At 34.8% G+C, this 25,597-nt stretch overlaps 1 long non-coding RNA gene across 1 annotated transcript in view; it reads right to left on the minus strand.

The window, feature by feature from the left end:
* Positions 1 to 1,522: 1,522 nt before the first annotated feature.
* The window catches only part of LOC135321705 (uncharacterized), a 324,764-nt gene continuing 300,689 nt past the window's right edge, over positions 1,523 to 25,597 (minus strand). Inside the window, exons 3-4 of the long non-coding RNA XR_010381711.1 lie at positions 5,045 to 5,112; positions 1,523 to 3,233 (exon numbers count right to left, since the gene is read on the minus strand). This is a non-coding gene — a long non-coding RNA (uncharacterized LOC135321705). The remainder of the gene's footprint in view (positions 3,234 to 5,044; positions 5,113 to 25,597) is intronic.

The following is a 25,597-nucleotide window of genomic DNA, read 5'->3' on the forward strand; positions in this document are numbered from 1 at the left end:
TATTTTTTAGAGAAGCTGTAGATTTAGTGAAAAAATTGAGCAGAAAATGTAGAGTTCCCATATATTCCTTCCCTCCTCTCCCTCCCACACAAAGTTTTCCCTATTATTGAGGAGTTGCTTTTGTGTCGTACATTCATTAAAATTGATGAGTCAATATTGATGCAATATTATTAACTAAAGTCCATACTTTATATTAGGGTTAACTATGTTGTATATTCTATGGGTTTTGACAAATGTATGACATGTATCCACCATTACAGTACCATACAGAATTGTGTCACTGACCTAAAAATCACCTGTGCTCCACCTATTCATCCCTCCTTCTGTCCCTCCAAATCCCTGGCAACCAATGATCTTTTTACTGTTTTTTTTTTTTTTTTGACCTTCTAAGAATGTCATATAGTTGGAATTACACAGTATACAGCTTTTCAGATTGGTTCTTTTCATTTAGCAATCTGCATTTTAAATTTCCTCCATGTCTCCCAGTGGCTTGATATATCATTCATTTTACTGCTGGAATAATGGAATATTTTAACAGTATTTCATTATGTTATGGGTTGAATTGTGCCCCTACACCCCCCAAAATATTAAGTCCTAATTCCTTGTGAATGGGACCTTATTTGGAAATAGGGCCTTTGCCGATGATCAAGTTAAGATGAGGTCAACTCTAATCCAGTATGACTGTGTTCTTACAAAAGGGGATATTTAGACACAGAAACAGAGGAACAGGGAAAATGCCATGTAAAGACTGAAATCATGCTACTAAAAGCCAACAAAGAATTGCAGTGCATAGCTAGGAGAGAGACATGGAATAGATTGTCTCTCACAGCCCTCAGAAGAAACCAATTCTGCCAACACACTGATATCAGACTTCTCCAGAACTGTGCTAACAACTTCTGTTGCTGAAGCAGCCCAATCTGTGCTACTTTGTTGCAGCAGATGTAGGAAACTAATACACATGTGTGGATGTACCACAGTGTGCCGATCCATTCACTTGTTAAAGGACATCACGGTTGCTTCCAAGAATTGGCCATTATGAAAAGCTGCTGTAAATATCCATGAGCAGGTTTTTGTGTAGACATCAGTCTTCAACTCATTTGGATAAGTATCTGGATCTGTGTTTAGTTTTATAAGAAACTACCACACTGTCTTTCAGAGTGGCTGTACCATCTAGCACTCCCACCAACAAGGAATGATAGTTTCTATTGTTTCACATCCTCACCAGCATATGGTGGTGTCAGTGTTTTGAACTGTAGCCATTCTGATAGATGTATTGCAGTATTTCATTGTTGTTTTAATTTGCAATTCCCTGATGAAAAATGCTGTTAAAAATCTTTCCATATGTTTATCTGTCATCTGTATTTCTTCTTTGGTGAGGTGTCTGTTCACATCAATTGTCCATTTTTTTAACTGGGTTACTTATTTTCTTCTTAAGTTTTAAGAATTCTTTGTATATTTTGGATATGATTCCTTCATCAAATATGTGTTTTGCAAATATTTTCTCCCAATATGCGGCCTGTCTTTTCATTTCTTAACAATGTCTTTTACAGAGCAGAATTTTTAAAATTTTAATATACTCCAATTTATTATTTTTTCTTTCATGACTTGTGCTTCCAGTTCTGTACCTAAAAAGTCACCATCAATTTAAGGTTGCCTAGATTTTCTTTTATGGTAACTTCTAGGAATTTTATGGTTTTACACTTTACATTTAGGTCCATGATCCATCTTGAGTTAATTTTCATGAAAGGTGTAAGGTCTGTTTCTAGATTCATTTTGTTGAGGGTTGATGTCCATTTGTTCCAGGATCATCTGTTGAAAAGGCTATTCTTTTTCCACTGAATTAGTCTTGCTCCTTGTCAAAGATCAGTTGACTGAACTTGTAGGGGTCTATTTCTGGGCTTTCTATTCTGTTCTATTAACCCAGGTTCTCTTTACTCACCTCGGTCACAGGTGGAAAGCAGATTCACAAGAGCCTTAAGAATAGAGTATGGTTATCATTTCCCCAGAAAAGGGGCTGGGCCTGATATGAAGATGGGTTTATATGATGAACTCAGATACCTTGTGCTTTTCCAGAAAATGTTCATCATTCTCACTCTCCACTTGAAAGCTCGATGAAGTAGGTAAAGGCCTCCACCTTCAGTCTGAGCCCTCCTGGCTGTGGGCTCCACTCAACACAGGTAACACAGACCACCCCCCAGTGGCAAGACAGAGATAGCAGCCTAGAAATCTGGGACCCTACTGTACCAACAATGCTGACCTGGACCTCTACAGAGCCAGAGAGGGAAGTGGGCATGAGTTTGTTAATTTATCAGATAGGTTATGATTCTTTCATTGAAATGAATTTTTATGACAGTATGACTAAGTACAAACTTCCAGAGGTGAAGTCCCATTTATGGTTAAGGCATTCCAAGAAACAAAGACAGCCAGAAAGAAAAAAAAAAAAAATACAGGGAAAGAAGAGAGGAAGGAAGGTGAGGAAGGAGGGAGGGTGAGAAAGCATTCTTTTTCTGCAGCATCTTTAAAGCCCGTAAGAGAGTGATATTATTCCTCCTGCCTGAAATGAACCAAACAGAGTTTAAAAGTGGGTTGAGAGTGACTAAAGGGCCCTGTCTCCCTTAAAGTAGCAAGTATAATATTTTGAATACTACCTCCTAGAAGATCAGATAACAAAGACACGGATGATGAATTAGTCAAAGTCAAGAAAACAATTTAGGATGAGGTTCCTTCAGACTTAGATCCAGTAACTAATTTTGCAAAAAGACATCAGTAAGGCAGACAGCTAAATTTACACTATGAAATATGAGGCTAAAGGGCAAATAACATGAAATCAAACTGACTTCATGGATTTAGTTAAGAAGTATTTTCCAAGATATGTCTTCAAGTTAAAAAAAAAATTTCAATGCAGTGATTTGGATTAATTAAAACTACATCATAGGGAAACGATTCATACTGACTGATGCTGCCCTGAGAAAGACACAGCCTCCCCACAATAATTCAGAGATACACAACCAATCAAATACAACCTATCCACACACATCTCCAACTGTAGAGCCCCCAATCCCATTCCACACACCTCCCTCTCTTCAAGGAGGAGTCCCTGCAGCCCAGGAGGTAGTGGAAAACTTCCGATGACAGAATCATAAAGAAAGGGAAACAAGAGTCCCTGCTGCTTACCTCACATTTTCATGTTCTCATTCCACGGTTTCCAAAGCTATGGTGCCAGTTTGGCCACACTGTGGAGAAAGAAGAGAGCCTTGCTACCAACAAATGCCAAGAGATACGGCCACTATTATGTCTACCGGCACTCTGAATCCATAGTGTCTGGAAGGATGGATGGATGGCAGTGCAAGTCATTGTAGCTGAGACCCTCTTCTGCTTTTCCTGGAACACTGCCCTGTCACATGAAGGGCAGGAACTATTCAATTAAACACAAAGAGCCTTTTCCAAATTTTGGTGTTCCTGATTTCCCAGTGCCACACTTCAAAAATACAACCTTCTTGTACACATTCTTCAAATTCAAAATGAGTATTAGTATACTCAAAATGTTATAAAATCTGTTCTCATCAATTTAGAGATGGTACAAGTCATAGAGGTTCTTAAGACCAGCAGACAGAAAATTTCCTTTTTAACTTTCTCAATCCCTCTCTGCATATTGGTGGGAGGTGGAAAGAAACAATACCAAAATCTCATTATCAGCATAAACTGAAGGAAGGATGGAAAGAGGGAATATTTATAGTGTGTCATTCACAAGCCAGGCACATTATATTCATTATGCTATTTCACCTCTGCAACAATTGCTTTAATGTAGGTAATACAACTGAAGCTCAGAGAATTTAAAGACTGTATCTAAGGTCACAGAGCTAAGTGGCAGAGCTAGAATTCATGCGCATTTGACTCAAAGCCTAGACTCTTTACACCACGTTGCCTCTTATCCTGTATCATTTAGCCTCCTTGGAAAACACTACTAAGAATATTTGGGGATAATGTGAGAAATGTAAGTTGGAATAATATTAGATAATATTATTGTATCAAGTTAAAATATCTTGGGTGGCACCAAAGTTATGCAGGAGAATTTTTTTAGGAGATATATGCTAATTATTGAGGTGTGAAATGTCAAAAAGTCTGTAACTTATTTTCAAATGATATAGAAGAAAAATGTACGTATGTGTGTATGTGAATATATATAGAGAGAGACAAAGCAAAGTGTAAAAGGTTAATAATCACTGAATCTAGGTGAAGTGTATAAGGAAACTTACTGGCTTTTTTTCCTGTTGGTGGGGAAAATATGTGGTTGTATAATATAGCTTGCAGTTTGCAACAGCATTCACATATTTCCTACAAGGTAGAAAATTGCAAGTGTTGTAATCCAAAATCAAAAGTCACATGACCAGCAGGAAAACCATGCTGGTCTCACCCTTGCTAATTTCTTTTTTTGAACTTTCAGGGCACAAGATTATGGAAGAAAGAATAACTCATGCATTTTTGCAGAGGACTGAAAGTTTTGGGATTAAAGGTAACTGGTAATTTAATACAAAGGAGTCTTGATACAGTATTTGGTTACAGGCAGGAGAGGTACCTAATTTGCAGGGCCCAGGGCAAAATGAAAAGCAGGGACCTTTTGTTCAAACATTATTAAGAATTTCAGAAAAGCAATACCAAAGCATTAAAACAGTGTGGGTCCCTTCACACTGTGGCCCCTGTGTGACCACACAGGTCACATTCCCATGAAGCCTGCTTCTATTACAAGTAAAAATGCTGAATGTGTCACAGTTTCCCTCCCAAAATTATAAAAAATCCAGTTACTCAGCCAGAATAAAGATTGTATTGAACCACTACATCTTTCTCAAGAATCATGGTTGAAATAAATGAGCTCTACAATGCATTTATTCCATATAAAGCTTCCTTAATTTTATTAATATTATTTTACATTAAAAGTATCTATTAGATTGTAGTTCAAATAAAAATGTATGTATTAGTCATTCACATCACATGACCCAGGGATCTTATAACTGATATTATACGGAAGGAATATAAAAATACTTACACCATTAGCCCCATGAAAGGTCCCATATGAGTTGTAAAATGGATCTGATCTTCTCCAAGGTGTCCCTGCTTTCAAAGGAAAGGAAACTGAGAATGTAATCTAGCAATAGAACAATAACATACCAGAAAATTTGAGTTTTTATTATGTTTATTTTCACATTTTCAAGTATTTATAGATGAATTGGTTTGTAATGTTTCCATTTGTGCTGTCCAATTGTGCTGAACTGGTTATTTACCTTGTGACCTGTGCAGTTTCTAGAAAGAAGTGGAACTTTGAGCCTTTGTCCTAGAAAACTCATGCCTGGGGTAGACAAATCAAACTAACTAACAAACAGTGGCTAGTAAGTTTCTCTCATTAACATTTCACATAGTTGTTTTATGTCACAAAATTTCAATGAATCAGGGTTTTTATTGTTGCTGTTGAAATCCTTATCCTATAAAATGTTCTTTTATTAGGATAATTTTTCATCTCCTTCTACCTGTAAGACTATTTCTTTAGTTATGATTAATCACACTTCATGCAAATCAACTGCACAGGCAAACTGCCAACACAAAAGTCTTAATGAAAATTTAAATCTTTATTTTTTTCATAAAATGTTTTCATTGTGAATTAGACCATATTGGGTATAAGGCATAATATCTAATTAACTTCCAGATATAAATATAGTTCCATTATCCCTGCAAAAAAACTTGATTTCCTGACTTCTTACAATATTGAACAATTCATTTTCCCTTGAATCCTTGAACTTTTTAAGACATTGTATTTAATCTCCTTGTAGGTTTCTAGAGTTCCAAACTGAAGGAAATGCAGAATGTGAAAACTATGCAGTTATCAGGAACAATGGGCATGCATCTGGTGATATATCAAGTAACGCAAAATCCCTGCATCATACGTGTACATTTGAATTTTATTTTTAAATGTTTTTGGCTTTTTTGTCTATTTCCTTGTATTTTGGAGGGAGGTAATTAGGTTTATTTATTTATTGTTAACGGAGGTACTGGGGATTGAACCCAAGACCTCATGCTTGCCAAACTACCACTGAGCTATACCCCCTGAATTTTAATATGAAAGAAAGCCTTTCACATACTACTATTTATTTTGATCTTATTTTAAGCAAAAAATAATACATTTTTCTTAGTTCTCATTAAAAAGATGCCTATTTTTCAAAAAACAAAAATGAGCTAATGGATATAGAGAATAGACTGGTGGTTGCCTGAGGTCTGGATGAGGGATGGGCAGAATGGGTGAAGGAAGTCAAAAGGTACAAATGACCAGTTATAGATTAATAAATCATAGGGATGTAATGTACAGCATAGTGACTATAGTTTATGATATTGTATTGCATATTTGAAAGTATCTAGGAGAGTGAATCATGAAAGTTCTCCTCCCAAGAAAAAACATTTTTAACTGTGTATGGTGATAGATGTTAACTAGACTTATGGTTGTGATTGTTTTACAATATATACCAATATTGCATCATTATTTGTACACCTGAAACTAATATAATGTTATGTCAATTATACCTCAATAAACCTGTTTTTAGACAAAACACTCCTTGAACATTGTATAATTCCTCTATAATGGAAACAGTGACCCATTAATTATCAGTTTTTAAAAGATACCTTTACATAAGTTGCTCTGTGGAGTTGGTATGATGCCCATTGAAATAGTTCCCAATTGTTTTCACGCTATTTAACAGAACTTTTTAAAAATGCAAAAAATCATTAAGAGAGATTCTCAAAATACTTCTAGGAGAGGCAGGGCTGCCAACTTAATCAGATATCAAGTCACATTTTGAAACACCAATAATCAGAACAGTATGCTACTAGGACCAAAATAAGTATGAAGAGAATAGAACGCAGTAAACACGTGGGAGAGAATCTTTATAACAAAAAAAAATTTGACATAGGCAACATATGGAAGTAAGAGAGAAAGGAATGTTAATTAGTAAATAGGTGACAATAGCTAACTAGCAATTTGTAGATAAATTAATTCGATTCACAGGTCATACACCCTACATCAATCTAAATTCCTGATGATTGTTGAATTAAGTAAAAACAAATCACAGAAAATTTAATTAAATACAGATCAGTAGAAGGAGGATCCAGCTATAATATACAGTTTATTCAAATCAAGACTCTAAAAAGTAAGTGGACAAAGAGAATAAATAATTTACATTAAAAGAATTTAAATCCATTTAAAAACCCATATAAACTTTAATTTTGATACATAACAAATGCAATTAAATTAACTTGAGGTAATACTTTTCTTCTTTATATTGAAAAAAATTACTACTAGTATTAAAATGCAATGATAATGACTTTGGGGACGAAACTGGCTTAGTCTGATGAGACTGTCTTTACATATCCCTTATCAAAGACAACTACAACCCATATGAAAAGTTGTAGATTTATTCCTACCATTTTCTGAATCCCCACATTTCTGAGAAATGTATACAAGGAAATAATTTACCTTTGGAAATCTATATGTAGAAAATAGTTCATCACAGCAACATAACAAAAAATAGAAACATATGAAAGGTTTAATGATGAAAGAATGCTAGAATTAATAATTCTGCATCAGCTGCATCCTTAACAATCTCCCTTGAGACTTTTAAGGAAGATTGGCAACACAACTATAATGATCACATTCAAGAATAAATGCAGGAGAATCTCTAGAAAGTGTTGGCAGGCCTTTTCTAGGGAATATTAAAATTGACTGTAAACATCTGAGTATAATCTTGGTTGAAAAGCAGCAGGGATTGTCTCACTGATAAGACTTTGAGAAATGCAATTTAACAGTACATATCAAAATTTCTGAAAACAAGTATATTACTTAGCATAGAAAAGCACTTTTTAAAAGATCCTAAAATATGTAATGGCTCAAAAACAATAGAAATTTATTTTTCAATCAACTAACTCCCCAGACAGTTACCCTCGTCCAGTGGAAGGGTAGTTCTCTCCACATGGTGGCCAAGGGGCATAGGTTTCTTTTGTCCTTCAGACCTCTTCCTCTGCTGCTTTGGGGCAGCCTACGGGAAAGAGGACCTGGAAGAAGTAGACCTGCTTGCTAATAACCTTAGCCCACAGGTGGCACGAAAGACTCACACTCTTCTATTCCACTGGCTAGAACTCAGTCACGTGGCCACACCCAACTGCAAGTGAGGCCAGAAAATGAAAGAACAGAAACTCTGATAGACAACTAGCAGTCTCTGCCATACATACATGTTCTATGATCCAGCAAATTCATTTATAAGAATTAATCCAAAAGAAATAATTATATACATGTAAAAAGATAAAATAAATATGTTTAATAAAGTATGTTCATTGTGTTCATTTAAATAGTGAATCTCATGTGGTAATAAATATAGTGCATCAAAACAGTGATGTACCATATATACATAAATGTTAAATATAGAATAATGATACTATAATAAACCAACTTAAAATAAAAGTAACTTAGCATTAACTGGAGAAATGAAAAAAATCAACTAGGGAACAATACAGTATGATTCATGTTTTGTTATAATCAAAAGTATAAATAAAAGTAGATGTAGTTATAGGTATAGATTCATATACTTGTTAAAGGCATAGATTCATATTTTCTCATTCATAACTACATGAGAAAAATAAGCAAGTATGTGTCCCACCCAAAACTGGTTATTTTTTGTGTGTGTGCTAGAATTTCAGAAGATTAATTTCTTTTTGTTTATGTGTATTTCCTATAATGATTAAACATTTCCTAAATAAAATGAAAAATAAAAAATAGTAAATTAAACAATGTTAAACTATTGAAAAGATTTATTACATAAGATTAAGCACAGTATATAGCTGTAAGTACATCATGATCACAAATACATATTTTTACAAATACATGTATACACACAGACACAAATTACATAGGCATTTGTATGAATATATACAAATTTCTATTTAAGGTTTTGAACTGTAATTAATTTTCCCATATTTTAAAATGGCATGTTATTTTTAAAGGGTTTTATTTTTATTTTAATTTTTGTTTTACTTTTTGAGCTGAGATCTTTTAATAAGAAAACAAAGATCACTTAAACTCTAACAGTAATTCACTCTAAAAGTCCTAGAAGGACTATAGAATTATTCTGAGGGACAGAACTACTTTTCCTTTAAATTATATAGGAAAATTTTGTCCCTTTTGTTGTGAAAGTTGAAAAAAAGTCTGCTTAGATAAACTGCATAATGGGTTGAATGACGGCCCCCACAAAAGATATGCCCATGCCCTAATTCCCAGAACCCCTGAAGGCTACCTGACGTGGAAAAACTGGCCTTGCAGATGTAATTAAGTTAAGGATCTTGAGATGAGACCATTCTGGATTACCCCAGTGGGCCCTAAATCCAGTGACAAGTATCCTTATAAGAGACAGAAAAGAGGTCATGTGAAGGAGGAGGCAGAGACTAGTGATGTAGCCAAAAAAAAAAGGAACACCAAGGAATGCCTGGAACCACCAGAAGCTTGGAAGAGGCAAGGAAAGGAATCCCTTCTAGAGCCCTGGAGGGAGCTTGGCCTTGCTGACACCTTGATTTCAGACTTCTTGGCCTCAAGAACTGTGAGAGAATCAATTTCTGCTGTTTTAAACCACAGTTTGTGGTAAATTGGTACAGCAGCCATGGGAAAGGAATTCAGAGTGGTTACACAAAATGAAATAGATCACTCTGCATAATAAGGTAGCAAGAATATAGACCAATTTGACCACAGAACATGGTTGGGGGTCTCTGAATGGGGAGAAGTGGGGAACGTGGGAAACAGTATCTTGGGAGAAAATAATCTGGCACAATTAGCAAGCAGGACTGAGGCAGGATGACCAACAAGCTGTTAAAACTAAGTAACCTAGCTTTACTTTCTTTAAAAATTGAAGTACAGTCAGTTTACAACATTGTGTCAATTTCTGGTGCACAGCATAATGTTTCAGTCATACATGTATTTACATATATTTGTTCTCATATTTTCATTATAGTTATTACAAGACATTGAATATAGTTCCCTGCGCTATACAGAATAAACTTGTTGTTTATGTACTTCATACATATTAGTTAGTATTTGCAAATTTCAAACTCCTAATTTATCCCTTCCTTCCCTTTTGTTATTATTCTGAGCTTAATCGCTCTCCTTTATCTCCCATTCTTCAGTAAAAGGTTTCTTTCTTAAAAGAATGGTGCTTTAGTGAGCGTGGTGATGTGCCTTTCATGTTTATGGAGAGGCAAGATGGGGAATAGCAAACAATACAGGAAAGGATAGAAACAGAGAAGGAATCCCGAGTTCAACAGCAGCATGGAAACCTAAATGAGCAGTGAGCAGCAAAACAAAAACCTGAAAATTTTCAGGGATTGGAGGAGGCAGGGGACCTTTGATATAGCACATGGGATGTGGCTCTAGTGAGCGCATTTGGATAGTAAAGGAAAAATGACTACAAAAACTGCTGGAGACCGAAGGATTACAGGATGGCCACACATAGACAATGGAGGTTATTACAGAGGAGAGGTCAATTTCAGCCACAGTTAAATCCCAAGTTTCTTTTCAAATCAGCTAACGAAGGCTACATCTCTGACCTTTTGCTTTGTTATGATACAGATTTTTTTTCCCTACAATATACGGTAGGAACAGTCAAATTAAACAGAATCAACACCAATGTCTGACTACTCCACCTTAGGGTTGTGACTAAGAACAAACTATCAAAACATGGAGATGGTGAGGACTCAAACTGAGGAAAAAGAACAAAGTGGCAGTCTTTAAAACATCAAATGGGGGAGAAAGATGGAAAAGGAAAGAGGTACAAGTAGAAGGGAACAGTAAAGTAAGAGAAGCTTGTAGAAATTGGCAGAGAGATGAAAAGGTAAGACAATATAGGAGTGAAATAGTAACAGAAGTGTGGTAAAAATCAAACAGTGAGGTCAGGAAAAGTTGTAAGAGACGGGAGAAGAGTTCAGCAGGAAAAAGACACAGAAAAAGAGAAGCAAGCAAGCAAGCTTTGAATACAGAACACCGTATCACCATAATAAGGCAGTTCATATTAAACCTGAGTATTTTTGGAGACTATCTAAAATCATTCCAACTTTCTGGCTTTTAATGAGAGGTGTAGGCAATTTAAGTTTTAATTTAAGTAACGTTTTCCGAAAACCATAAAATTTTGGACTTACTACACTCTAGAAGTTAGGCACTTTGGAAATCCATTAATTCCCTTTTGACATTTAGATTTTGCCACAGAACCAGCTGTTTGCTAAATGACTCCATGACCTGAAAGAGCTCCTTTATTTCTAAAAGTGAATATTCACTCTTAGGGAACAACTTTCATATTAGGATATTCCAGGGCAGCATTGTGGAGAAAGGCTGGATGATGAAACAGCAGTTGACTGCTTCTATTTTGAACAAACTATTAGTCTTTTCTGGTTCCAACATCCATTCTGTTATTTACGTAAATGAATACAAACTCTGAAAAACAAACTATTCCATGTTATGAAATTTGAAAAATGTGACTCTGGAAACCTTAGAGTCATCCATTTTAGTTTTACAGGAAAGAAGTTCTTTCTAAAAGATGAGATGTGATGGCGATGAATATGTAATAATGTTTTCATACAGTTGCCAATTTAATGTGTTTGCATAAATATTTAATACATCAATCTTTTCAAGAAGAACATGTTCTGCATCTCAATATGTCTTCTCTTTTTCATTAGACTGGCCTATTAATAAAGTCCCCAGAGAAGATTTTATTCTTTCATGGACATTTCCAAAACAGTGAGATCAAATCTCCTTATTTTGTGAGTGCATAAGAAAATGCAATTTTTCTGTAGACTCTATGCAAAATCATCATTGTATATATGATTTTTGAGAGTAAAATTTGCTTTAGTTGATTTGTAGTATAAAAAGTATGAAAAGCCTAATTTGAATCAAATATTCCGAATGTATCAAACTGTTGAAATTATTTTAAAGTTTAGTTCAAAGTAGGGGAGTTTTTGTTAAATGCCAACACCATAGTCTTGTCCAAGTTTGAGGCTTGTGTATAAAACATATGAACTTTTTTCATGAAATTTAGTCTAGCACCACTCAAATTATCCTTTTAGAGGCCGTTCAGCTAAACACAATTCCTCATTAAACTGATCTATTTAAATCTTATTCAAATTCAATGATTTTTCCAATATGCCTTTTCAGGTTATATGTATAGTTGATTACTCCACAGATAGTTCCTCTCAATAACACCCTGCAGCTGTTAGTTTATTTCTTTACATATACTGTATGAGGTTGTATTTTACACATATGTGCTTGCTGCTTTATAAAACCATCTATTTTATCACTGGATGTTGCTATTCTTGTCTCATTTTTTTGCATATGTCTTCTACTGGGTTATGTAATTTTGAAATGTGAAAATTTAATAAGCAAAGACCTCAATTAAATAGAGTTGGGAGACAGAAGGGGGAGCTCTCACACCCTGCCAGGGTAACAGCCCAACAGGAAGAAGAAAGTTCTTTCCTGGCAAGGGCTCAGCCAATGAAAAGCCATGGTTCTTTTGTTTAGTATAGCTCTCCCAACTTTCTTTTCCTCTCTACAAAAGTTTTCTCCTACCCTTGCCTTGTGGGGATTTGCACATAGCTCATCATACCTGTGGACCCCAAAGAGCAATTCTCTGTGGATCCTGGGTAAACCCATCTTTGCTGGAGAAATATCTGGCAGTCTGTTTGTTTCAAGTCAACAAAAACAACACTCAAAATGTTTGCAAAGCAAAACTATAAATCAGGTATCAACTACTGAGAATTTTTCCAGTCTTCTTAAGGTTAAGAGGCATCCCTCTCTCAGTGTTTAACTTTCCTGAAAGTCCTGAAGGGCAGCAGGACAGAGCTGACCCCTCCCAGGACTCTGCACAAGCAGGTGGGCACTGCATTCTCTGCAGGGACATCACAGGTTTGCAAGGGTGGAGCCCCTCTGAGAGGGGCAGACTAGTCCTGCTGTATCCTTCAACTGAGAAAGGAGGAGGAAAGTTGAAAAGCATTCAGGCTGCCATGTTCCTCAGAATCCCCGAGCAAAAGGTTTAGTTTAGTAGTAATAAAATTTGAAGACATAAGTAGGGGAGGCGGTGGGGATGGGAGAGAGAAGACAAACAAGAATACTGACATTCAAGTTGTAGGACATAAGCTCCTCTGAGGACAAAAATTTTGTCTAGTTTAATATTCCTCTGTGGTTAGAAAAGCACTCCATGCATGCTAAGTGCTCAGTAGTTAATGGTAAAATAAATAAATCAGAGGAAGGCAATGATTTTAAAAGGAAAAAAAGATCAGTTTTGTCATGTGCCATTTATAAGACTGAATAATGAAACGAATCTATAATGGGTAAAGTTGATCAGGACTGCACAGGCCTAACTCTAGGGCAGGTTTATTAAAACTCAAGGGATTTGGTCTTCTTTAAGGATATGCTACTAAATAACAATATTCTCTTTTTCTTTGTATTCTGGGAGGTTTGGTTTCCTAATACTCTATTCAACAAATACTTCAATGTGAAATCAGAAGAAAACACACAATTCAATTGATTCAAGTTCATAGAACACTTCCTACTGGCAAACATTCTGTTAAGAAAGATATGTAAGATACTTTTGAACTCTTGAGGGCAGGGAGAGGGGTGGTCATAAAAAATAAAGAACTTTTAAGGGAGCACAATTTAAACTATATGTTAAAATATGACCTTGTGTAAATTACTTAGACTTCTTTCAGAGGATTCTGTGATTTAAATTAAATCATGTAGTTTTGAATAAACACAACAGTTCCATCTCTAGAACTTAATGAGCACTACACTATAGGGACAGGTAAGACATATTCACCAAAACTGTGTAAGCAACCTGGTCACCATGAAATCTACATATAGTCATGGAAAGGGGCAGAAGTAAAATACGTTTAATTTTACCATTATATGTTATATTACTTCTAAAGAGTCTAGAGACATGGAAACCCCAAGCACTCAAACACAACTCTAGAAACAAGGACAACTTACTGAATGGAAAAGTCTCAATTAGTTAGTTGAATGGCTGGCAACTTTCCAGTCAATTGCTCATAAATCACACAAAAATGCTAAAATATGTAAACTAGGAATTGATACGAAATTTATTAAATATGAAAGAAATTGCTAGAGATGGAAACAGCCATTAATATTTAATTCAACAACTGAGTAAAGTGATTCAAACCCAATAGGAAATAACTGTTCTTGAATATTACTTACATCAGAGGTCCATAAACTTTTTCTGTAAATGGTCAGATGGTTATTAATTTAGGCTTTTCAGGTCTTTCAGTTGCTGTTGCAAATACTCAACTCTGTCGTTGTAGGGCTAAAGCAACCTACACATACATCAAAGAATGAGTATGTCTGTGCTTCAATAAAACTTTACTTACAAAGGCAAGCAACAGCCAGATTTGGCCCATGGGTCATTGTTTACCAAATCTCGTATTATGACATGGAAGACTCTTCAAAATACAGCAAAAACTTATACTAAGATTCCACATTTGAAACACATGGGGACAGTCCCAGATTTACTGCTTGTTCACGTTCTCCCTCCCTCCCCTCTCCCCTCCCCACTCTCTGATTTGCCCTTCCTCTCATCTTCTGCAGTAGCCAATCAAGGGCGGGGGTCGAGGTGTGCAAGGGCAGTGACCTACCCCAGAGGAACGAGTACTCTTTGAGTTATACTGTTTAAACTGCTAGCTTATGGTAATAACAAAAGGCAGACCACTTTCAGTTGGTTTTATTACTGTGCTGAATTGTCTATCATTATTATTCCCCATATTGCCTGCACTCAAAGACAGACTGCTACCACCATGCCCACCCTCCAGTTTACCACTGCACTTCTGTATCTTAAATGGAAAATCGAATAGCTTTATGTTGGACTTTTTTCTTAATTAATAAATATTCCTTAACTCTTGTCTAGAGATTATAGGATGCATCATAACTTACTTAATAAATCCTATATTGATAAATATTAAAGCTATTTCCAGTGTTCCATGGCATGATGCTTCACTGAATTTACTTGAACACTCATTTTGCACACTTGTGGGAGAGTTTTGTGTGGATAAATTCCTAGAAATTGAGTTAATAACACTTTAAAATTTTAACATGTGTTTCCACAATGCTCTTCAAAAATGCTGTGTCAATTTTAACTCCAACAAAGAAGAAATATGATAATATCTCTTCTCCATACTGTCTCTAAAAGAGAATAAGATCCATACTTTTAATTTTTGCTGATTTGTTAATTCAAATATATCTCATTTTATTTCAAACTGTATTTCTTTTCATAAATTACCAGCCATTTTTCATTATTTTCCTCTGAAAATTCTCTTCGGTGTGGAATGATGTATACTTCGGGTTCAGGTGGAGGGAATGTTTACAAAGTAAGTCTTACAAACACTTAAATAAAGATTAATATATTCAAGTAGCATCTGTTAAAACTGTACAGCTTGTTCAGTTGGATCTGTCTTGCTAAGATTGATTATTTAGCCTCTTTAGTTGAATGTGTTTGGATATTTCTGACTTGTTATACTTAAAAACTCTCGCAGGCTTATCAATAAATTATTTGTGCTTTTGTCAGTAAGAACTAGTTATAAATATTTCTGATTGGTGTTTAGTGCCAAAAATTTCACACTACTTTGAGTATGACATTTTCCAAACACATACCATATTTCTCCTCTTTTACTTCAGAATGAAAGTGGGGTGGACTTATCCATGATCGCCCATAATATTTAATAATAAAATTAAGTATTTCTACTCTAACTTCATAGGTACATTGTTTGGTCTCTGGTATAAGAGGACAACCTTATACAAGTGCATGACAACACTGAAGACATTTTGGACATTTGACTTTTATGAGGGAAGCCTTGAGGTTTTGTGTGTTTGTGAGTGTGCATGTTTTTACATTTCAAAGTACTATTAAACAAGATATGTGTGTTCAGCCTTTCTACTTAGCAGTGATACAGCCCTTACCCTTTCCTCTTTCCCTGTGACCCACCCTCTCAGCTTCTAGCCACTCAAAACAGAAGCTTTACTTCCCTATTGATTTCCCTCCAATTCCTATTAAAGAAATAGGGGTCTATTACTGTCCTAATTACTAGTCCTAAAAAGATAATACTCTACACTAGGGGAAAAAAAAATGTTCTCTGTCCCTGTTATACCAACTCAGGCAATATTCTTCTGCCAAACACTAGACTCTTCCTTCTCCTCTGTTAGAATGAGTGAACTGTTAAGGCTCTTATCTAAACTCAGGTGTTCCACTTACTTACAGGATGCCACCCCCTATGGTCTGCTCAAAGAAATAACCCCCCTGTGGTAGTTCCCTTTCTTCTTCTCTTGTATCATTATACACAATGCTGGCATGCCCTAGGGCTCTGTCCTTGTCCTTTTCTCATCTTGATCTACTTTCACTCCCTAAATGATCTCATACAAACTCCTAGGACTTCAGACACAAGTCAGATACTCTCAGTCTACTGGCATATGCTCACTTGCATCTCAAAGCCAAACCTGATTCCCGAACTCTAAGATATTTAAATTGCTTACTTAACCTCTCCACTATGTAAATAACTAAGAGGAACTTTAACATATTTAAAAGCAAGCTCTTGATCTCCCCCATAGATTTCCTCTCATGGCTCCACATGTCAGTAAATGATAATTCCATTTTTTCCCATTGTTCAGTTCAAAACAGTGGGGGCACAACTGAGTTCTCTTTTTCTTATAACTATACACAACCGACAACAAATACTTCAATTCTTTCTTCCAAATATATCCACAATCAAATAAATTTGAGTAATCTAACTCTAATTACCTCCATGGCTACCACCTGGTCCAAGCCACCATTATCATCCACTTCAACTACATGCACTCTGTCCTTCCACCTTTGTCTCCATGCAGTCTGTTCTTCACACAGCCATGGCCATCCTTTTAAAACAAAAGTCATATCATATTCTGCCTCCACTTAAAAGCCTTCCATGACTTTCAAGCTTCATCAGAATTAAAGCCAAAGTCTGTGCTGTGGTTTACAAGGCCCTCACGATCTAGCTCAAAAAGATCTCTTTCTCTCTGACCTCATCTCTACCACCTGTCCTTGTTCACCTTTAGTCACACTGGCATAGTTTCTGTTTTCTAGAACACATCTGACCCTCACTCATCCCTGGAGCCTGCGTTCCCTTTGCCATGAATCTCCTTCCCACATAGATCAACACTTCAGGCTTCTTCACTTCAATTTTCTGTTAACTTGTCACAGAGGCCTGACATAAAATAGAATATTAATAAATACTTGGACATGCCTAATAGTAAAAACTTGATAAATCTATCATTAAGTAATACATAGAATTAGATATTCTATGTAATTAGAGAAATATAGTTTCAATGTACAATTGAAATCTTGTAAGTTTTAAAACAGGGTAAATATCTTCCATGCAACTATGAAAGATAAATACTAAGAGCTAACGCTTACTGAATACTGCTTTCCTGGACCCAGTGTTCCTTGTGCAAATTAAGTTCATCAAAATTGCCCTAGAGAGTAGGTAATATTATTCCCACTTTACAGATGAGATAATGAGGCAAAGAGAAGTTACATAACTTGCCCCCAATCAGACAGAATAGGAACTATGATTTCAATCTAAGTGATGGCTTCAGAGCTATGCCCTTGAGCACCTCACTCTTAACCATTAACCAAACTACTTCTGTAATTTCAGGTTTGTTCACAAAGTAAAATTCCTCAGGTTCACTTACAGTTAAAAAAAAAAAACTGCAGCATTCTGATGAGTGATGTTGACAATGGGGGAGACTATGAATGTGTCCGTGCACGGTTTTTTGTTTTTTTTTTTTCTTAAATCTCTGTACCTTCCTGTCGATTTCATTGTAAGCCTAAAACTACTCTTAAAAAATAGTCTTTAAAAATTTTGGAAAACAAATTAAGAGGTCTAAATAAACTGTAAAATAAGATTACAAAAGTAAAGACAAATAGGTAGCATAATTCCAAGATGGTTCCAAGAGTTCTGCCCCTTCCTGTACACTACTGTAAAATCCCTTCTGTGAAGGGTAGGCAGGCTGTGTGAATATGATGGGATAGTCACTCACTCCTGTGATTAGGTTATGTTACTTTCCACAGTTGACCTTAAGAAAGGGAGATTATCCTCAGTAGGCCTGAGCATACATAGGTGAGGATAGGTTAGGTGAGCGTCTTTCTGCAAAAGAGATTCAAACTCTGGAACACAAACCCGATGTGCAGGAAGCTCTCCATTGCTGGCTTTAAAGATAGAGTGGGTCATGTGTCATGGACTTGAGAACATGAGAGTGACTCCAAGGAACTGAACTCTGCCCATAACTTGAATCAGTTTGGAAGAGGAACCTGAGCTTCAGATGAAATCACAGCCAGTTGAGAACATAGTCTCTCCATGCCTGGATTTATGACCTACAGAACTGTGAAATCATAAGTTGGTATTATCTGAAGTAATCATGTTTGTAGCTATTCTGTACTCAGCAATATAAAATGAATACAACAGGTATCTCAGTTATATCAATAAATACAATCATTTAAATTAACTCAGCAAAAGAAACTGATTGGTCTGATTTGGTTTAAAGAAATATACCATGCCTAGAAGAAATAGATCTAAAACAAAATGCTGCAGAAATGTTCAAAATATAAAAAAAAAATAAAAGTTTGCCCAAGTAAAAAAATGAAAAAAGCAGAAATGTCAACATTAACAGAGCAGATTGAAAAAAAAATTGCAGAGGCAACACAAATTGTTTATATTGACCAAAGGGTTATAATCTACCATATAGCTCTAAAAGCCACACACGTCTATGTGTCTGTTACATAAAATGCATAAAGTGAAACATGAGATGTACAAGAAGGATTTGACAAAAAGATGTTTGTGAGAGTTCAAAATGCATCTTTGCCAAGCTCAGATGGGGCTCACAGAGTTTCTGAGTTTAAAGGAGAATGGGGGCTGGTGGCAGCAAGAACAGATGAGAAACAGCATGGCTGGGGATAATGGCTGATAATTTTTGCCTGATTTCACTTCTGCCCTTAGTTCAAGGGCAACCTTGGTGTGAGAGCATGAAGGGACACACAAATTTCTTGCTCTTTTCCCCTTATTTGATAAAATATATTGAAAACTCGAGTGTTAACTATAAAAAGAATGTTACATTTCTTTAGCTTAAATTTATACTGTATCCTGGCTTACATACAGTTATGTCAGTGTTTGGATGAACATAAATGATAAAATATTGAATGAAAAATACATGCAGTGTGATTGCAATTAATCTGAAACTATCTTGCGATGTTTGGGTTATTGTGGACTTGAAGTACTTTTATTAAAATTTTTATTGAAATTAAATATCTTACCTGTTCACTGTTTTTTTAACAGTAATTTTATTAATTTTTTTAAATTTGTATTTTATTTCTTTTGGTAGGGGGAGGAAATTAGGTTTACTTATTAATCTATTGTTAGAGGAGGTACTGGGGATTGAACTCAGGACCTCATGCATGCTAAGCATGCAGTCTACCACTTGAGCTATACCCTCCCCCTGTTTACTGTTTTTTAAACTAGACCATAACATCTAGAGCATAGCATGAAGCTGTGGTCTTCCTACTGGGTTGGGTATAAATACACCAGAGGATACATAAAGACTCCAAAATATTAAAGGTTCCAAAGACATGGATGCCTTTCTTGTCCTTAGTTTCTACCTGGGCTCCTTCAATACTGATCTGAGGAAGAACAGGTTTTGCTGATTCTTCATTCCCAACTCCCCTTTCATAACTCTTCCTCCTCCTTTTACACAAGAAATGATTCTCTCTCACCATCGAGAATCTTGCTATGAACAATGTCCCTAGCCAAGAAAACTATCCCATGCAACAAATGAAGGATTGGTTTGATTGAAATATTGGCATTGACATTAACCAAGTTAATGACTCAAATGACTGTTTAACAACGTGTTTTGCAAGTCAGTTGGATTTAAATTCTTTGCTTTCACCAAAATTGAAGGAATGCCCAGTCAAATCAGTAACTTATATTGTTAAAAATATTTTTGTGACTTTTGGCATATGTCTATAAAAATTTCAAAAAACTGAATAGTATTGATACTTCCACTCCCATCCATTTAATTATGTGAAGAAGATTCTCAGTAATTACATTCATAAAAGCAAAAACTAAAACCAACAGACCTCACTGAATTGTATGTTATGCTAATAATTCTTAATGTTTATCCATAGATAGAAGAATTGAAAAAGTTTCACCTTTCTCATTTAGAAATATATAACCAGTAAATTTTATTTTTCATATTTAATAATTATCAGCATTTTAATATATTTATAGTTCTGATCACACAAGAACTAATAAAAATTATATTGATTAACTATAAAGATATGTTTTAGTACTTAAAGCTTTACGATTATAGGAAATTTTAAAAAGTAATTATGACTTATATACACATTTTTGTTATAGAGAAGTATAATAAGATGATCATATAAGATGTCAAGCATACAAAACTGTTACCTCAAACAAAATTTTGTGAAGGTTGTAGACTAAAAGTCAGAGATCTAGAATAAAAAGGTATTATGTAAAACTCCAAAACATAAAAATAATGCTTGTGAACTCTCAAAAAATAAATGATTGTGAGCATCAAAGCACTGCGGCATTTAGGTTTAATTTGACACACTTTTAAGAGAGTGATCTGGAGATTAATTTTTATGTTACAAATTCGTAATACATCAAATTGTATTTTTGACTATTAAAAATTCCAATGAAAAATTTTAGCTATCAACTTAAACCTACATAAGGTGCACATTTTTCACAATTCACTCCAAGGGTAAATGAGCAAAGAAGTTCGAAGGCACTTCCATAGTATAAGGGCCTTTGAATTTTGGCATTCCTGGGATCTAATCATTTTTGTCCTACTTACTAACCAAGAGCCTATTTCATCAGCTATAAAGTGGGACTAACACCCCTATCAATGATGCTGGGAATAAATAAAATAACAAGTAAAATAACACTTGTAACTGATTACAGTTACTTGGTACCAGAACCTTCCTCATATTTTCTAGTACAGATAGCATGGTGCCTAACCAATGTACTGTTCAGTAAATGTGTTGATCTGATTTCAAATAATAAGCCTTAACCATAACAATATTCACGAAAAAGCTTCTTGGTGATGACAAAGAGAACTCTGGTCTCTGGCCAACATTTGAAGACATGAATATCATTAAAATAGACCACTTTTCTTTTTTAATTAGTTTATGTCCCACTTAGATGAATTCAATTATTATAAAGAGAATCTCTGAACTTTACATATAGGATCCATATATTATAAAACATGCTTGTCATCAAAAATAATAAAAAGTCATATTTTACAAGAAAACACCAGGCCTACCCTATAAAATGGTCCATGAAAACACTTATTTCCTGTAATTAGCTTATTCTATAATGGCTAGTGGAGCCTTGAACCCAGAATAGTTTTTTGGAGCCTACTGAGAAAGTCAAAATTACCATATCTTTGTATATGGCAAAGTAAGTTTGGCATTTGCCTGACAAATACAGTGTGTCAGCGATCTTTATACAGATACAAGTGAAGCAAGAGGCTGTAAATTTATCAGAAGCACGGAGAACATTTTAGATTAAGGGTCTTCATAGTTTCCTCAAAATTGTGAATGGTAGTGAGAGGCAGATTATGCTTCCCTGAACCTTATCCCTCAAGTTAGGAGGCAAATACAGAAATCAGTGATTATCAGAAATGAATTAATAGGAGTAAAGTCTGTAGCAAAAAGTACTAAGGCTATATAAATAAACAATGGCAGACCTATTCAATAGGTGTTTTAGTCATAACAATCAAGTACAATTTATTAGCTTCTATAAATTAGAGCCATTTGCAAATTAATCAATTTAAAACATAACCTCTAGAAAATGGTTCATAAATAAGATTTCTGATTCATCACGATAGCTGAATGCCCTGGGTCTATTTTTGATTTTCATAGAGACAATTCTTAAATCTTTCTGGTTGAATGGACTCTTGGCAAATAAGAAGGACAGATTCACTAAGTAGAAGTGTGGCTTAAACACACAAAAGATAAAACCACTCCTATATAAACTCCTATTACTTCTTATACAAGCATAACTTAAAAAATTTTTTTTCACCATCCTTTTAAATGATTTTTTTTAATGCAGACAAATTGAATGGGGCTAGAATTGTGGGTTAACTATTTACAAACAGGTATATATTGATTTGATAAGCATATCTAATTTTGATTCAATCTTAGTAAGGAGATTTGAAAGCTAATTATGTCTAATTTTATTTAATCATCTTTATTCACATCTCTTTATTACACCTTGTCTTTAGGATTTTTACAGAAAATAACTGCTTATGCAAAGGTGTAAACTTTTTTGAAAGCAGTCATTTGAAATTAAGTACAGGCAATGAGTCAAGTAAACCATTCAGTACTAGCAAAAGGTTTATGCACAAGGATTTTACAGAATTCTTTTCTTTGAAAAGAAATTAAAAATATATGTTATATATTCAGCCTTGATTTTATGCACATTGTGTAGTCTAATTATTACAATCTAATTTATAAACAACACATGTTGTGGTTCTGACAGTGAAATTGTGATGAAACACAGAGTACAAATTTTAATTACATACAGTTCTAATACACTGAACACTGCAGCATTTCTGTCATCTTTGAAATGGTAACAGAATGAAAAAAAGTTTTTGAAATATGAGCATGAAGGTAATGAGATCAATAAATGTCAGCTAGAAAAAGTAATCACAACTCCTGAGACTCACTGACCTTTCTACAAATTCCAGAAATAATAGAGTAGCTTGGGATGAGGAATTCTTTAACAATGAGAAACCAATACAATTATAAGAAGAAAGGGAAGCAAAGATTGCCCTCTGACATCAAAAACATTGCCTATAAAGGTAATTTTGACATAATAATTTATCCCCTTGATTTTTTTCTAAGGTCACCACCAACATAGATCACAAATCTTTGGTCTTTACAGAGACAAAATTCCCACTGAAGCCTTCTGAATACTGAAATACCTGTTTCATAAACTTTTAGTAGTTGCTTCATGATATTTAGCATACTAATAGAGTTTAATCATACAGTTGGTTAATTTAAATGCCCAAAGTGAAGAATATTCTATTTTGGTAGGTGGAAAAAAATCACTCTATCAGCATCTGAATGTAATTTGGAAAAATTCAGTTTTGGAAAGTGTTTGAAGGAGTCTTTGGAAAGATTTAATCATCATGAAATATTCAGCATTTGAATATAAAATGAAGTGATATTATAAAACTCTAAATTTTTATATTAAAATATTTTTAAAGTCCACAAAATTTTAGAAAACACTGCAAAATCAGGCTTCCATAATGGCTAAGTTTCTACAGGAACAGAAGAGACTAGAATGGAGTAAATTTTCAGTTGTTATAGCTTTTATCTTGAGGCCCAACTGAAGGTAGCACCACAAAAGTGGCTAAAATTTCAATAGAAAACCTACAGCTTTCTATACTAGAAGATGAGAGAATAATTCAAGGAAATCATGGATATTCAAAAGTAAAGGTGAAGTCAAAGAAATAAGAAAGCCAAAGATGTGAGTCCAAAATTCTGGTTGCATGGCCTGCTCATGTATTTGGCTGATCCATGATCTACACATGTACTGGGAAAACTCAATAAGTATAGCTAAAGATAAAATAACTGAACTGATATTTAATCTGCCAGCCAAGAGGAAGAGTTTGTAATTTCATTCCAACCAAATGAGTGACCTACTAAAACAAATCATCAACACACTTTTGAGAAATATAACAAAAGCCAGAGACTCCACAACACAAAATCCATGATGCACAGGACACAAAAATTACATGACTCATGAAGAATCAGAATGTGCAACCAAGATTCTAGAAAAAAAAAATCAACTGAGGCTCATCTTAAGAATAATCAGGTACTGAAATTATGAGAAGATTTATAACTGTTACAACTATGCTCAGTAAAAATATGATCACAATGAGAAAAGAAAATCAAATCTTAGAGAAGAAATAAAAAGCTATAAAAGAGAACCAAATGGGAGAGGATTCTACAAAACAGTAAAGTAGGAAGCACCAGGAATCTGTCTCCCCAACTAGACAACAACTGCACTTGCAGAATACAAGTATAGAATAATTCTAATGGAATTATTTTGGAACTCTGGAGTCTATTGAAGGCTTATAACTTTCAAGGGAAAGCTTTAATAGTAAGTTGCAGTTAATTTAAGCTCTTAGTACAGTAGCAGCTACTCCAACCCACCCAAAGCCCAATGGCAGGTAGCAGTGTATGTGTTCCTTAAAAAGCGAGCACACAGCTTCTGGGAGCCACAGTAAGCACACACAAGGTATCCTAAACTAGACTGTCAACAGATTTCTCATCAGGAACTTTGGACCCCAGAAAGCAATGGCTGACATATTCAAAGTGCTAAAAGAAAAAAGAAAAAAAATTCAACTAAGAATACTATATCCTGTAAAACTATCCTTCAAGAGTGAGGGTAAAATTAAGACATTTCCAGATAAAAAAAAGATGAAGGAATCCATTACCACCAGACCTGCCCTTCAAGAAATGTCTGAGGAAGCCCTGCAGGGGGAAATAAAGGATATTAGACAGTAACTGAAGGCATATGAAAAACTAAAGATCTCAACAAAGGTAAAAAAAAATTGGCAATTATAAAAGTTACTATTACTGTAACTGATTTGTAACTTTACTTTTTGTTTTACACATGATTTAAGAGATTAATTTATATATGTGTATATATATATGTGTATTTTTTAAAAATTTTAATGGAGGCACTGGGGATTGAACCCAGGATCTTGTACATGCTAAGCATGTACTCTACCACTGAGCTATTTCCCTACCTCCTATATTTTTTAAATTAGTACAAAACTAGTACTATTGTAACTTCAGTTTGTAACTCCACTTGTTGTTTCCTATATAATTTAAGAGACAAATGCATTTAAAAGAATTATTAGCTTACATTTTGGGTACACAATACATAGAGATACAATTTTGTGACATCAACAACTGAAAAGGGAGGGAATGGAACTGCAAAGGAGCAGAGTTTTTGTGCTTTACTGAAGTTAAGCTAGTATAAATTCAATTTAGGTTGTTACAACTTTAGGATGGTAATCTTCATTGTAGTCACTGAGAAAGTAGGTATAGAAAATATACAAAACAAAATAAGAAGTTAAATATTTCACTACCAAAATAATCAACTAAACACAAAAAAAGACAGTAATACAGAAATGACATTTGAAATAACCCAACACTTAACCTTTAGGACATTTCAAGGAGGAGGAAGGGGAGAAAGTAGGTGAGTAGGGGAGGAGGTGGAGAGAAAAAGGAGGAAGAGAAAGAACAACAACAATAACAACAACAACATAAAAACTAGGACATTCACACTTCCTGATTCCAAAGCTTAATACAAGGCTACAGTGATCAAAATAGTGTGGTACTGGCATAAAGACAGATGCATAGAGCAATGGGTTAGAATAGAGAGACTAGAAATAAACTCTCATATA

Source organism: Camelus dromedarius, chromosome 7, assembly GCF_036321535.1.
Source record: "Camelus dromedarius isolate mCamDro1 chromosome 7, mCamDro1.pat, whole genome shotgun sequence".
NCBI lineage: Eukaryota > Metazoa > Chordata > Mammalia > Artiodactyla > Camelidae > Camelus > Camelus dromedarius.